The 12,857-nt window shown below is 46.4% G+C and overlaps 1 long non-coding RNA gene across 1 annotated transcript in view; it reads left to right on the top strand.

The window, feature by feature from the left end:
- The window catches only part of LOC148147704 (uncharacterized), a 353,557-nt gene extending 343,476 nt beyond the window's left edge, over positions 1-10,081 (top strand). Inside the window, exons 2-3 of the long non-coding RNA XR_015759258.1 lie at positions 8,886-8,966; positions 9,977-10,081. This is a non-coding gene — a long non-coding RNA (uncharacterized LOC148147704). The remainder of the gene's footprint in view (positions 1-8,885; positions 8,967-9,976) is intronic.
- Positions 10,082-12,857: the final 2,776 nt, after the last annotated feature.

The following is a 12,857-nucleotide window of genomic DNA, read 5'->3' as shown; positions in this document are numbered from 1 at the left end:
GGTGCTGGCAGGTGGGACTAGATAAGGTTGGGATATCTGGTCAGCATGGACGGGTTGGACCGAAGGGTCTGTTTCTGCCCTCTACATTTCTATGACTCTATGACTCTAAATGGGCTCCATCCATGTTGTTCTTCTGTGATTCCAGCACTTTCTAGACAAGTTATCGACCTCCACAATAAGTGTGATGTAATTGAAAACCCTGAATACTTGAAACAGAATCATACAAACAGTAGGAGATCACTCTGCCCATCGATGCTTTTCTTCTGTTTAGTTACATTGGTATCTTTACCCTCTCTTCCTACCTTGATTTGTAACCCGTAACCATTATCCAACAAACCAACAAAAGCCAACCAACCTCAGTTTTTGAGGTGAACAGTTAACCCCCCAGCCTTGCCAGTTTTGCCTTTTGGTGGTTGGGGGATGAGCAGCTGTTGGGGGAGGGGGAATCCACTCCCATTTGTGTGAAGAAATGCATTCTTACTGCACCAAAGACCAATCTGGACAGGACATCAGAGCCAGGAGCAGAAGGAGGCCATTCAGCCCCTTGAACCTGCTCCATAAAACCATCATGGGCTGATCTCACCTCAGCCTTTACTCCACTTTCCCAGCCGCTCCCCATATCCCTTCACAACCCCCCCCCCCGTTACTAATTAAACATTCTGTCTATCTCCTCCTTACATTTACTCAGTGTCCCAGCATCCACCGCACTCTGGGGGAGTGAATTCCACAGATCCATGTCCCTCTGAGAGAAGGGATTCCCCATTGTCTCTGGTTTAAACCTGCTGCCCCTTATCCTAAAACCATCACCTCTCGTTCTGGATTGTCCAACATGAGGATCCATCCTCTCTACATCTACTGTAACAAAGAGGATTGACAAGGGCAGATGTGATCTATTTGGACTTCAGTAAGGCGTTTGACAAGGTTCCCCATGGGAGACTGATTAGCAAGGTTAGATCTCATGGAATACAGGGACTGGTCTCCATTTGGATGCAGAACTGGCTAAAAGGTAGAGGGGTGGTGGTGGAGGGTTGTTTTTCAGACTGGAGGCCTGTGACCAGTGGAGTGCCACAAGGATCGGTGCTGGGCCCTCTACTTTTTGTCATTTACATAAATGATTTGGATGCGAGCATAAGATTTACAGTTAGTAAGTTTGCAGATGACACCAAAATTGGAGGTGTAGTGGACAGTGAAGAGGGTTACCTCAGATTACAACAGGATCTGGACCAGATGGGCTGAGAAGTGGCAGATGGAGTTTAATTCAGATAAATGCGAGGTGCTGCATTTTGGGAAAGCAAATCTTAGCAGGACTTATACACTTAATAGTAAGGTCCTAGGGAGTGTTGCTGAACAAAGAGACCTTGGAGTGCAGATTCACAGCTTCTTGAAAGTGGAGTCTCAGGTAGATAGGATAGTGAAGAAGGTGTTTGGTATGCTTTCCTTTATTGGCCAGAGTATTGAGTACAGGAGTTGGGAGGACATTGGTTAGCCACTGTTGGAATATTGCGTGCAATTCTGGTCTACTTCCTATCAGAAAGATGTTGTGAAACTTGAAAGGGTTCAGAAAAGATTGACAAGGATGTTGCCAGGGTTGGAGGATTTGAGCTATAGGGAGAGGCTGAACAGGTTGGGGCTGTTTTCCCTGGAGCGTCGGAGGCTGAGGGGTGACCTTATAGAGGTTTACAAAATTATGAGGGTCATGGATAGGATAAATAGGCAAAGTCTTTTCCTTGGGGTGGGGGAGTCCAGAACTAGAGGGCATAGGTTTAGGGTGAGAGGGGAAAGATATAAAAGAGACCTAAGGGGTAATTATTTCACACAGAGGGTGGTACGTGTATGGAATGAGCTGCCAGACGATGTGATGGAGGCTGGTACAATTGCAACATTTAAGAGGCATTTACATGGGTATAAGAATAGGAAGAGTTTGGAAGGATATGGGCCGGGTGCTGGCAGGTGGGACTAGATTGGGTTGGGATATCTGGTCGGCATGGACGGGTTGGACCGAAGGGTCTGTTTCCATGCTGTACATCTCTATGACTCTGACTCTATGTGTCAATCCCCTTTAGCATCTTATAGAGTTCAATTAGATCTCCTCTCGTTTTTCTAAACTCCAGGGAATATTGGCCTAAACTGCTCAATCTCTCTTCATCAGACAAACCCTTCATCCCTGGGATCAATCTAGCGACCCTCCTCTGTACTGTCTCCAATACAACCACACCCCTCCTCAGGTAAAGAGACCAAATCTGTCTGCAATGCTGCTGATGTGGCTGCACTAATGCCTTGTTCAGTTGCAGCAACACTTCCTCAGTTTTAAACCTTATTCCTTTTAGCAATAAATGCCAAAATTCCATTTGCCTTCCTTATTACCTGCTGTACCTGCAGATTAGTTTATCTGTGATTTATTACTCGTACTCTTTGCTTTATCACACACAGACACGCACACAGACACGTACATGCACGCGCACACGCCCACAGAAATAATTCCTCTCTTTCTACTACGTCATCAAATCCTGAAACCTTATAGCACAAGAGACCATTCTGCCCTGTGTGATTTGAAAATGCTGCGTGTTGGAGAAGGTTTAGGGGTGACTTGATAGAGGTGTACAAGATGATTAGGGGTTAGATAGGGTTGACCATGAGAACCTTTTTCCACGTATGGAGTCAGCTATTACGAGGGCGCATAGCTTTAAATTAAGGGGAGGTAGGTATAGGACAGATGTTAGGGGTAGATTCTTTACTCAGTGAGTCGTGAGTTCATGGAATGCCCCTGCCAGTAGCAGTGGTGGACTCTCCTTCTTTACGGGCATTTAAGCGGGCATTGGATAGGCATATGGAGGATAGTGGGCTAGTGTAGGTTAGGTGGGCTTGGATCGGCGCAACATCGAGGGCCAAAGGGCCTGTACTGCGCTGTATTCTTCTATGTTCTATGTTCTTTTCACATGTTCAGTTGTTCTTTCAAACTTTGATTGGAATCTGATTCCTCCACCATGTTTCAGATCTTCACTGCTCTTTGTGGGAAATTGTCTCTACGTATTCTTTCATCAATTATTTTCAATCTGCGTCCACTGATTACTGCCACTTGCAATAGGAAATACATACTTTTAAAAAACATCCACTCATGGGATGAAGGCCTCGCTGGCTTGGTCATTAAAGGATTGGACACTCTGGAGGCAGGAAGCATGTTTCCGCTGATGGGTGAGTCCCGAACCAGAGGACACAGTTTAAAAATACGGGGTAGGCCACTTAGAACAGAGTTGGGGAGAAACTTCTTCACCCAGAGAGTGGTGGCTGTGTGGAATGCTCTGCCCCAGAGGGCAGTGGAGGCCAAGTCTCTGGACACTTTCAAGAGAGAGTTGGATAGAGCTCTTAAGGATCGTGGAATCAAGGGTTATGGGGGTAAGGCAGGAATAGGATACTGTTTGAGGATGATCAGCCATGATCATATTGAATGGTGGTGCTGGCTCGAAGGGCAGAATGGCCTACTCCTGCACCTATTGTCTATTTATTGCCCATCCCAGAAGGCAGTTAAAAGTAAAGCCTGTTGGAGTTATATGTAGGTCAGACCAGCTGGGGATAGCACCTTCCTTCCTTCCCGAAAGAATATTTGTGAACCAGATGGGTTTTCCCCAACAATCAATTCATGATCATCATTCGACTCTTAATTCCAGATTTTTATTGAATTCAAATGCCACCAACTGAAGTGGTGGGAATCAAACCGAGGTCCCCAGTCTGAGTCTCTGAATCAACAGTCCAGCAATAACATCACGAGGCCATTGCCTTCCCTCCACACACCTGCCTTTGGCCCAAATCCCTCTGCTTAACAAAAATGCTTCTAGAGTTCTTGAGCAGATGTCTCGCTCAGGTTGTGGATGAAGTCGTGGATTTGTTCGCTGAGCTGGTGTGTTTTTCTGGAAATGATGTTTCATCATCAGTGCATCTTTGATCAGAAGTCGTTGCTCTGTCCCAGCTGGTATTTATATGTCTTTGTTTGTTGGTATGTCCGGTTCTGTACCTGAGTGCTTTGTATACAGGGACCAGTTCAATGTGTTTATTGATTGAGTTCCGGCTGGAGTGTCAGGCTCCAAGGAATTCTCTGGTGTGTCTCTGTTTTGTCCATGCTGGGATGTTTACATTGTCCCAGTTGAATTTGTGTCCTTCATAGTCTGTGGTTGGAAATGAGAGAGTGCTGCTTGTGTCTGACAGTGGTGAGCTAATGTTTGCACACTACATCGAACAAACAGGAAAAAAACTGACCATACGAGTGCACAAACATCAGCTCACCACTGCCAGACATAACCAGCACTCTCTCATTTCCAACCACACAGACAATGAAGGACATAAATTCAATTGGGAGAAAGTGAGGACTGCAGATGCTGGAGATCAGAGCTGAAAATGTGTTGCTGGAAAAGCGCAGCAGGTCAGGCAGCATCAAAGGAACAGGAGAATCGACGTTTTGGGCAAAAGCCCTTCTTCCTGAATTCTTTGCAGCCTGACACTCCAGCCGGGACTCAATCAATAAACGCATTGAACTGGTCCCTGTATACAAAGCACTCAGGTACAGAACCGGACATACCAACAAACAAAGACATATAAATACCAGCCAGGACAGAGCACCGACACCTTATCAAAGATGCACTGGTGATATCACCAGCGAGGTGATGAAACGTTTGCAGAAAAACACACCGGCTCAGCGAACAAATCCGTGACTTCAGAAATGTTTCTACCTCAAATTTAAAATTACCAGCTGATGATCCATCATCCCCTGCTATTGGTGGAAGAGAGTTCCAAACCTCTCCCACCCTTTGTGTGTGTGAAGTCCTTCCTAACATCTCTCCTGAACGGTCTGGTCCTCATTCTCAGACTATGTCCCCTTGTTATTGAATCCCATCTCGTGAGAATAGCTTATCTTCATCTATCATGTCATTTCCTGTTAATATCATGAAGACATTGCTCAGATCATCTTTAGCCTTCTAAATTCTAAAGAAAACATTTGCTCCATTACTGCTCTGTCAAAACTCACATCATTTAGAACAGCTGAATTAAATCTCCTCTTAATCTGTCCTGTTCAAAGGTGCCTTCTCAGACGAGTCTAAACCAAGTCTGTGTAAATCCCGCTCTTTCTTGATGTCTGTATTAGTCAGGCGTGAAAACAGCAATTAGATTAAACGGAGGACTGTTTGGAGCTCACTAAGCTATGTTGTCCTTGCCCTGTTTGTTTGCTGTATAACAGCCACTTGATACACTGAACATATAGAACATTACAGCGCAGTACAGGCCCTTCGGCCCTCAATGTTGCGCCGACCTGTCATACCAATCTGAAGCCCATCTAACCTACACTATTCCATGTACGTACATAGGCTTGTCCAATGACGACTTAAATGTACGTAATATTGGCGAATCTACTACCGTTGCAGGCAAAGCATTCCATACCCTTACTACTCTCTGAGTAAAGAAACTACCTCTGACATCTGTCCTATATCTATCACCCCTCAATTTAAAGCTATGCCCCCTCGTGCTCACCGTCACCATGCTTGGAAAAAGACTCTCTCTGTCCACCCTATCCAGCCCTCTGATTATCTTATATGTCTCTATTAAGTCACCTCTCAACCTTCTTCTCTCTAACGAAAACAGCCTCAAGTCCCTCAGCCTTTCCTCGTAAGACCTTCCCTCCATACCAGGCAGCATCCTAGTAAATCTCCTCTGCACCCTTTCCAAAGCTTCCACATCCTCCTTATAATGTGGTGACCAGATCAGTACACAATACACCAAGTGCAGCCGCACCAGAGTTTTGTACAGCTGCACCATAACCTCATGGTTCCGGAACTCGATCCCGCTATTAATAAAAGCTAAAACACTGTATGCCTTATTAACAACCCTGTCAACCTGGGTGGCAACTTTCAAGGATCTGTGTACCTGGACACCGAGATCTCTCTGCTCATCTACACTACCAAGAATCTTACCATTAGCCCAGTACTTTGCATTCCGGTTACTCCGACCAAAGTGAATCACCTCACACTTGTCCGCATTAAACTCCATTTGCCACCTCTCAGCCCAGCTCTGCAGCTTATCTATGTCTCTCTGTAACCTACAACATCCTTCGTCACTATCCACAACTCCACCGACCTTAGTGTCGTCTGCAAATTTACTAACCCACCCTTCTGTGCCCTCATCCAGGTTATTTATAAAAATGACGAACAGCAGTGGACCCAACACCGACCCTTGTGGTACCCCACTAGTAACTGGACTCCAGGATGAACATTTCCCATCAACCACCGCCCTCTGTCTTCTTTCAGCAAGCCAATTACTGATCCAAACTGCTATGTCGCCCACAATCCCATTCCTCTGTATTTTGTACAATAGCCTACTGTGGGGAACCTTATCAAACGCCTTGCTGAAACCCATATACACCACATCAACCGGTTTACTCTCATCTACCTTATCGTCACCTTCTCAAAGAACTCAATGAGGTTTGTGAGGCACGACCTACCCTTCACAAAACTGTGTGTTTTTTTATCAGAGGTGTCCCACATATTGTGGAACCAGAGTCATAGAGTCATACAGCACGGAAACAGACCTTTTAGTCCAACTCATCCATGCCAACCAACATTCCCAAACTAAACTAATCTCATTTGCCTGTGTTTGGCCCATTTCCCTCTCAACCTTTCCTATTCGTGTACCTGATGAAGGGCTTTTGCTCAAAATGTCGATTCTCCTGCTCCACAGATGCTGCCTGACCTGCTGTGCTTTTCCAGCATCACACTCTTGACTCTGATCTCCAGCATCTGCAGTCCTCACTGTCTCCTATTCATGTACCTGTTCAAATCTCTTTAAAATGTTGTGACTGTACCTGCATGTACTACCCTCTGTGTAAAAAAGTTGCTGCTCAGGTCCCTTTCAAATCTTTCCCCTCTCACCTCAAACATATGCCCTCCAGCTTTGAACTCCCTCACCCTAAGGAAAGATCTTGGCTACTCACCTTATCTATGTTCCTCATGATTTTATAAACTTCTATAAGGCCACCCCTTAACCTCCTATGCTGCAGTGAAAAATGTCTCAGCCTATCCAGCCTCTCCTTATAATTCAAACCCTTCAGTCCTGGTAACATCCTAATAAATCTTTTCTGAACCGTCTCCAATTTAATAGTATCCTTCCTATAGCAGGGCGACTAGATATATACACAGTACACCATAAGTGGCCTCATCAAATTCCTACACAACCTCAACATGACATCCCAACTCCTACACTCAATATATCCACCTTTATGTTTTTTAAAGAGCTCCAGTACTTGCTCTTCTGTAGTGCAGACTGTTTTCAAAACATCAACATTTATTCCCAGAGTTCCCCAGCCTCCATTTCTTTCTCCTCATAAAACCTGGCATGAAATATTCATTTATATTTCTCATTTCCTGAGGTTCAACACAAAGATGGCCTTGTTGACCTTTAAGGGGCCTTATTCTCTCCCCAGTTGCTCCTTAGCTCTTAATGTACTTATAGAATCTCTTAACCTTAATCTTTTCTGCCAAGGCTGTCTCATATTCCCCTTCTTGCCCGCCTGATTTACCTCACAAGAATGCCCCTACCCCCTTTATACTCTTCAAGAGATTCACTTGATCCCAGTTGTCTATACCTAACATATGGCTCCTTCTTATTCTTGACTAGAACCTCAATATCTTTATTAATCCATTGTTCCCTAATCCTACCAGCCTTACCCTTCACTCAAATAGGAACATACTTCCTTTGAACTCTCATTATCTCACTTTTCAAAGCCTCCCACTTGCCAGTTGTCCCTTTACCTGCAAACAGTCTCATCCAATTAATTCTTGAAAGTTCCTGTCTCATACCGTCAAAATTTGTCTTATTCCAATTAAGAACTTTAATTTTTATACAAGGTGTATTCTTTTCCATCACTATTTTAAAACTAATAGAATTATGGTCACTGGCCCCATAGCGCTCGCCCACTGTCACCTCAGTCACCTGCCATGCCTCATTTCCCAAGAGAAGGTCTACATTTGCTCCCTCTCCAGGAGGTACATTTACATAATGAAAAAGAACATTTTCTTGAACGAATTTAACAAATTCCTCAGCAACCAAACCCTTAACACTATCGCAGTCTCAGTCTATGTTTGGAAAGTTAAAATCTCCTACTTTTGCAAACTTGTATATTGCTTACATCTATATATATTTATATATATATATATATATATATATATATATATAGATATCTGTGATCTCTCTACACATTCCCACTGACTATGGGGGGACTGTAATTCAATCCCATGAAGGAGATCAGCCCTTTCTTATTCCTGAGTTCCACCCCCATAGCCTCACTACATGACCTATTTGAAGTATTTGATGTGTTCTCATTTTCCCACTATACAATTGTGCATTCCAGTTTTTTTCATGGTCGGAGATACAAAATAAGGGATGTAGATGACATAATATTATATACTTTCAGATGAGGTTTTACGCGGGATCTCACCTGCCTATTCCAAAATCCTGAACTTCCCTCCCTGAGGGCAATGTCTTTTTATTCATTCACGGGATGAGGGGTTAAACCATCTTTGCTTTTGAGAGGGACTTGACCGTGAGTGGATGGGCCAAAAATAGCTTTAGTTGCTTTGAAGAAGCCTCGAGTGTCGTTGACATCTGCTAGTTGTTGGATTTCCTGAGTTTTCTTCCTCCATCATTGATTTTTCAGATTTCAGGTGCTCTTCTGCACTGCAGCCTTGCATTCCTGATAGATTTCCTTTTGGTAACTGATTGTTGGTCATTTTGTAAGGTGATGAAAGCTTTTCTCTTTTCGTCAATATGCTGTTGGAGTAGTTTGTCATTATCATTTAACCAATCCTGATGTTTTTATTGTCCTAAACCCAATTGTTTCTTTGCAGGAGGTGATGATCGCATTCTTCAATTGATTCCAGCATTCTTCTCCGGATTTGTTGAGGCAGTTGTTCTTGAAGATTTTGTGGGTACGTCTCTCCGTGGTTGATGTCTTGGAGAATGTCAACATTGAATTTCTTGATAGTGTTCCGATTTTGGTCTTTCCTCTTGGGCTGGACCTTCATTGTCATGATGGACGAGATGAGTCGCTGGTGTGCCCAGCTCTCGTCGGCACCAGGAACAGCTCTTGTTATCAGTACATCTTGTTGGCCCCAAGAGTGGGTGATGATGTAATCGATGAGGTGCCAGTGTTTGGAGCATGGATGCTGCCAGGCAACTTTATGCCTGTTTTTCTGGCGAACTAAGGTGTTTGTAGTCACCAGATTGTGTTCAGCACGTTTGGTGAGGAGAAGTGTTCCATTGGCGTTGACCTTGCCAACTCCTTCCTTGCCCATTATTCCAGTCCAGAGCCTACATTCTTTCTTGACTCTGGCATTGAAGTCTCCCAAGAGAATGATCTTGTCATTGTTGGGAACAGAGGAAAGGACATTGTCAAGTTGGATGGAGAAGTTCTCCTTTGTTTTGTCTTCAGCGTGCAGAGTTGGAGCTTAGGCACTGATGGTGGTTGCATGCTAGTTCTTGACAAGCTGGATTTGCAGGGTCATGAAACATTCGCTGATTCCCAGCGGTCGCTCTGTCAGCTTTTGAAGTAGGCTGTTTCAGATGGCAAAACCTACTCCATTGGATCCTCAGGTTATTCAGGAGCAAGTCCTTTCCAGAAAAAGGTGCTACTTCCTTCAGTTGCCCTTCTCCAGCTCTGCAGGTCTCACTCAGGTCAACAATGTCAAAAGAGAAAATGCTGGAAAATCTCAGCAAGTCTGGCAGCACCTGCAAGGAGAGAAAAGAGCTGACGTTTTGAGTCTAACTGACCTTTTATCAAAGGTAATTTGCTTTTATCAACAATGTCAAAGTTGAATTTTTGGAGTTCCTGGGCAACAAAGGTAGTTCTCCATTCTGGCCAGTTTGAGTTTGGGTTATCAATCAAAGTTTGTATATTCCAAATTTCATAGTTTCACTTCTCAATAATTTTCACCTGCAGAATGGTGATTCCTCTGGATGTGGCTTTGCAGACAGGATGGGATGAGGCAGACTATTTTTAGGGCACCTTTTCTCGCCCCCTGCCAGTTCGGGATGGGCAGAGTGGATCCTGAATAGAGCTGCTCAGATGTGAATTCGGCTACTGAACAACCCGCCTGCTTCTGTCCAAACGGTGAGTGACTGAACCAAGTATTCATCGTAATTGTACCGGTTCATGACTCGGAGCTTCAGCCATCACATCGCCAACTCCTGTTGTCCTCCCGCGATCACCAAAAGACTTGAAGAAGTGGCCCACAGAATGAAGATGCCTGTGTGTGGATTTGTTTAACGTGTATTTGATGTTGCACTCCAAGGAGCACATGATATTTCACAAACCAACCAACTGATTCCAATGGCTTGGAGGCCACGACGATGGGAGCTGATGGATTTGTTGCAGCCTACATCAACCGTCACAGCCTTTGAGCTTGAAATAACATCGTCCACCTGTTCCCCCATTGAGGTCTTGTTTGGTTTGTTTTTTGCCAGGGACCTGACCCTTGACCTTACCGCCATGGATGACCCAACCAGGTATCACTCACAAGACCACAGGCGCACACAAGCTTCTCCACCATGACAAGGTGACAATCCACGGAGACCGTTTCTGGATTAATATTCCAGTGAAAATACCTGGAGGCCTTTGGATCCCCGTGATTCATAGATCCTCTGACAGTGCAGCACTCCCTCAGCACTGACACTCTGACAGTGCGGCACTCCCTCAGTACATACCCTCTGACAGTGTGGCAATCCCTCAGTACTGACCCTTTGACAGTGCGTCACTCCCTCAGCACTGACCCTCTGACGGTGCGGCACTCCCTCAGCACTGACCCTCTGACAGTGCGGCACTCCCTCAGTACTGACCCTCTGACAGTGCGGCACTCCCTCAGTACTGACCCTCTGACAGTGTGGCACTCCCTCAGTACTGACCCTCTGACAGTGTGGCACTCCCTCAGCACTGACCCTTTGACAGTGCGGCACTCCCTCAGTACTGACCCTCTGACAGTGTGGCACTCCCTCAGTACTGTCCCTCTGACAGTGCGGCACTCCCTCAGTACTGTCCCTCTGACAGTGTGGCACTCCCTCAGTACTGACCCTCTGACAGTGCGGCACTCCCTCATCACTGACCCTCTGAGAGTGCGGCACTCCCTCAGTACTGACCCTCCGCCAGTGCCACAGGGTCATTGCTGAAGGAATGCCGCACTGTCAGAGGGTCAGTGCTGAGGGAGTGCCACACTGTCGGAGGGTCAGTACTGAGGGAGTGCCGCACTGTCAGAGGTAGGACAGTGCGGTACTCCCTCAGCACTGACCCTCCGACAGTGCGGCACTCCATCAGCACTGACCCTCCGACAGTGCGGCACTCCCTCAGTACTGTCCCTCTGACAGTGCGGCCCTCCCTCATTACTAACCCTCTGACAGTGCGGTACTCCCTCAGCACTGACCCTCCGACAGTTCAGCACTGACCCTCCGACAGTGCGGCACTCCCTCAGCACTGACCCTCCGACAGTGCGGCACTCCCTCAACACTGACCCTCCGACAGTGCGGCAATCCCTTTGTGTCAGTTAAATTCAGGTTGTGTTGTGTGTTGTGAATCTGGGTAATTGATAACCTCAACATGGTGCTTCTTGATAGTGAGTGTGTAGTTGACATCACACTGACAACAGCGTGCTGAAGCTTGTGGTTACTGATTCTTTCCTTCCTCTGTTCATCAGCTGCCAATTACTGATGCTCTGATATTTTCATTGCACAATTTTGTTAAAGATTTCCAAAGCTGCTTCAATAAAGTACAAATAAACAGACCATTTTGGAGTCAACTCTGGAGACGCACCCACTCATTCTCTCTGTGTCTCCTCTCTGAGTCTCATGCTGCTCAATTGAGCCTGAACAGGCGATGTGGCGATGGGGAGAAGTGGCTTCCTCTCCAGAGAGAGTCTAGGACCAGAGGGATCACCCATTTAAGACAGAGATAAAGAGGATTTTCTCTCAGAAGGGAGTGTATCTGTGGAAGTTTCAACTGCAGTGGGCTGTTGAGGCTGGCTGGTTAAGTATATACTCTGCTGAGAACACACAGACTTTTACACAATAGTGGAATTGAGGGTTATGGGGAGAATGGGTGGGAATTGGAGTGGGGATTATTGGATCAGCTATGACCACACTGAATGGTGCAGCAGATCCAACGGGCTGAATAGTCTACTTCTGTTCCCACACTGTCTACATTGTCAGAGGGTCAGTGCTGAGGGAGTGCCGCACTGTCGGAGGGTCAGTGCTGAGGGAGTGCCGCACTGTCGGAGGGTCAGGGCTGAGGGAGTGCCGCACTGTCAGAGAGTCAGTGCTGCGGGAGTACCGCACTGTCAGAGGGTCAACGCTGAGGGAGGGGCACAGTTGGAGGGTCAGTACGAGGGAGTGTCGCACTGTCAGAGGTCAGCGCTGAGAGAGTACTGCACTGTTGGAGGGTCAGTACTGAGGGAGTGTGGCAATGTCAGAGGGTCAGTGCTGAGGGAGTGCGGCACTGTCAGAGGGTCAGTGCTGAGGGAGTGCAGCACTGTCGGAGGGTCAGTACTGAGGGAGTTGGCACTGTCAGAGGGTCAGTGCTGAGGGAGTGCTGCACTGTCAGAGGGTCAGTGCTGAGGGAGTTGGCACTGTCAGAGGGTCAGTGCTGAGGGAGTGCTGCACTGTCAGAGGGTCAGTGCTGAGGGAGTGCTGCACTGTCAGAGGGTCAGTACTGAGGGAGTTGGCACTGTCAGAGGGTCAGTGCTGAGGGAGTGCCGCACTGTTGGAGGGTCAGTGCTGAGGGAGTGCCGCACTGTTGGAGGGTCAGTGCTGAGGGAGTGCCGCACTGTTGGAGGGTC

Source organism: Chiloscyllium plagiosum, unplaced genomic scaffold (assembly GCF_037043375.1).
Source record: "Chiloscyllium plagiosum isolate Xiang-an unplaced genomic scaffold, Cpla_swu_hap1 HiC_scaffold_14, whole genome shotgun sequence".
Classification (NCBI taxonomy): Eukaryota; Metazoa; Chordata; class Chondrichthyes; order Orectolobiformes; family Hemiscylliidae; genus Chiloscyllium; species Chiloscyllium plagiosum.
The sequence above is the reverse complement of the archived record's forward strand: the minus strand, read 5'-3'. Positions and strand labels throughout refer to the sequence as shown.